At 37.8% G+C, this 3,299-nt stretch overlaps 1 pseudogene across 1 annotated transcript; it reads right to left on the reverse strand.

The window, feature by feature from the left end:
* Nucleotides 1–2,242: 2,242 nt before the first annotated feature.
* Nucleotides 2,243–2,739, reverse strand: LOC309855665 (peptidyl-prolyl cis-trans isomerase A pseudogene; annotated as a pseudogene). The gene has a single exon. The product of its transcript is annotated as a peptidyl-prolyl cis-trans isomerase A pseudogene (transcript).
* Between the last annotated feature and the right edge of the window lie 560 nt (nucleotides 2,740–3,299).

A 3,299-nucleotide genomic window follows, 5' to 3' on the forward strand; every position in this document is an offset into this window, starting at 1 on the left:
AACTCAACACCCAAAGAACAAATAACCCAATCAAGAAATGGGCAGAGGACATGAACAGACATTTCTGCAAAGAAGACATCCAGATGGCCAACAGACACATGAAAAAGTGCTCCATATCACTCGGCATCAGGGAAATACAAATCAAAACCACAATGAGATATCACCTCACACCAGTCAGAATGGCTAAAATCAACAAGTCAGGAAATGACAGATGCTGGCGAGGATGTGGAGAAAGGGGAACCCTCCTACACTGTTGGTGGGAATGCAAGCTGGTGCAGCCACTCTGGAAAACAGCATGGAGGTTCCTCAGAATGTTGAAAATAGAACTGCCCTATGACCCAGCAATTGCACTATTGGGTATTTACCCTAAAGATACAAACGTCGTGATCCAAAGGGGCACATGCACCCGAATGTTTATAGCAGCAATGTCCACAATAGCCAAACTATGGAAAGAACCTAGATGTCCATCAACAGATGAATGGATCAAGAAGATGTGGTATATATACACAATGGAATACTATGCAGCCATCAAAAGAAATGAAGTCTTGCCATTTGCGACAACATGGATGGAACTAGAGCGTATCATGCTTAGCGAAATAAGTCAAGCAGAGAAAGACAACTATCATATGATCTCCCTGATATGAGGAAGTGGTGATGCAACATGGAGGCTTAAGTGGGTAGGAGAAGAATAAATGAAACAAGATTGGATTGGGAGGGAGACAAACCATAAGTGACTCTTAATCTCACAAAACAAACTGAGGGTTGCTGGGGGGAGGGGGTTTGGGAGAAGGGGGTGGGATTATGGACATTGGGGAGGGTATGTGCTTTGGTGAGTGCTGTGAAGTGTGTAAACCTGGTGATTCACAGACCTGTACCCCTGGGGATAAAAATATATGTTTATAAAAAATAAAAAGTTAAAAAAAAAAAAAAAAAAAAAAAAAAAAAGAATATAACAAACTGATTATATTTTCAAGGCTCACTTTGGCTGGTTTTTGGATGAAATTAAAGGAAACAAAACAAGAAACAGAAGAAAAAAATTTTTTAAAGATTTTTTTAAAATTTATTCATGAGAGGGAAAAAGAGAGGCAGAGGCAGAGGCAAATGGAGAAGCAGGCTCCCTACTCAGGCAGAGGCTCGATGTGGGACTCAATTCCAGGACCCTGGGCCCATGACCTGGGCCGAAGGCAGACACTTAACTGACTGAGCCACCCAGGTGCTTAAAACAGAAGAAATTTTTTGAAAGCTATTACAGTAGTCTAGATGAAAGTTAATTAATGTTGCCTTAGACTAGTGCATTCATGAAGACTGACAGAAGTGGATGGATTCCAGATATATTTTGGAAGTAGAAGTCAAAGCGTGAGTGGTTAACTTTGTTAAATAGTGCTTATGAGTTGAGAAAGTTGAGCCAGAGCAGTGACTATTGGATATGGTAATGTTGGAGGTCCCTGGAGATATTAAAAGAAGTTTTAGTGGCTTGGTAGTGGTGAAACCCTGAATGAGTAGAAAATGCTAGATGACAGAAAACAATAGTCAAGGGCCTTGTGGTACATCTGCACACTGCAGATATTTAACTTGGTAAATATTTTGGAAGGCTGTTTAACATGGTGAATATTTTCAGAGTATTTAGTATATTATGATCATACTCAAAATAAAATTTAAAGAAAAAACCAGGATTCAAAATTATAAATAGAATTTAATTTTGTAAATAATAAATAAGCATACTGGAACCAGGATATTTAGGAAACTATTAAAAACAATACTTTTATAAATTCCATAAAATGCACATGTGATTATGAATAAGTATCATAGCTATTTTGGGATAAAATACTGGCTTTTGGCTAAACAGATCAAATAGAAAAAATAAATTTAATGTCCCAAATAATTATATGCAATGGATATTCAAGGCTGCTTGGAAATAAGTCAGTGACTATTAAATTTGTGAATATCAAGTATACATTATATATCTAAATTGTTCAAATCTTTTGGGGGTTTTTTTCTTTATGAATTAATTTCTTTCTTTCTTTTTTTTTTTTTTTTTGGTTTAGGTTTTATTTCATCATCATAAACTGAACTCTGCAATCCGGCTGGACCTGGGGGTAAGGAACCCGCAGAATTGTAGTGAGATCAGAGATTCTTGGGTCGTTCGAGCAGGTGGTTGTGGAGGGGCACTCTCCTGAACTACAGAAGGAATGCTCTGCTAGTTAAGATAAAACACAAAAACACATAACACAAGTCAGATTTATTAGATCTGTCCACAGTCAGCACTGGTGATCTTCTTGCTAGTCTTGCCATTCCTAGACCTGAAGCACTCCATGGCCTCCACAGTGTTCATGCCCTCTATGACCTTGCCAACAACTACATGCTTGCCATCCAACTACTTGGTCTTGGCAGTGCAGATGAAGAACTGGGAACAGTTCTTGTGGGGTCCAACGGTGGCCATGGAGAGGATGCCCCAACCCGTGTGCTTCAGGATGAAATTCTCATCATCAAACTTCTCCCCATAGATGGACTTGCCACCAGTGCCATTATGGCATGTGAAGTCCCCACACTGGTACATAAATCCTGGAATAATCCTGTGAAAGCAGGAACATTTATAACCAAATCCTTTCTTCCCAGTACTCAGAGCACAAAAGTTCTCTGCTATCTTTGGAACTTTGTCTACAAACAGCTTGAAGGAGACACAGCCCAAGGACTTACCGTCCACAGCAATGTCAAAGAGAACACTGTGGGACTAAACATGGCAGGCAGTGTGGGCAGCTCCGGGGAGGCATCTGCTCTTTATGAATTTCTCCCATAATTCTTCATTGTACATATACTTCATATTTTTTGTTACTACTATGAATAGGAAATTTTTGGTTATATTACTTAACTGGTTATTACTGATAATTTGGAAAGTTACTGATAATATTATCCAGATATCTTGATAATTTATCTTATTGATTATAAATGTTTTCAGATGATTCTTTGACTCTCCTGTGTGGATAATCATCTCATCTCAGAAAGATCAATTTCTTTTCTCACTCTATACATTTTATTCATTTTTCTTTTCATGTTGTATTATATCTCTTCTATAACTCACTCTTTTCTTGTATTAGTATCTCCTCTCCTAATTTTCTTGTCATTAGTATTTTTATAATAAACAGTACAGAGAAGTTCTAGGTTCATGGAAAAAATAAATAGGAAATACAGAATTTTTCCATATTCCCCCTGCCCTCACACATGCATAACCTCTACCATTATCAACATTCCAAATGCTGTGGTACATTTGTTACAAGTGATAAATCTATATTGATATATCA

This window comes from Mustela nivalis, assembly GCF_964662115.1.
Source record: "Mustela nivalis genome assembly, chromosome: X".
NCBI classification, from domain to species: Eukaryota; Metazoa; Chordata; class Mammalia; order Carnivora; family Mustelidae; genus Mustela; species Mustela nivalis.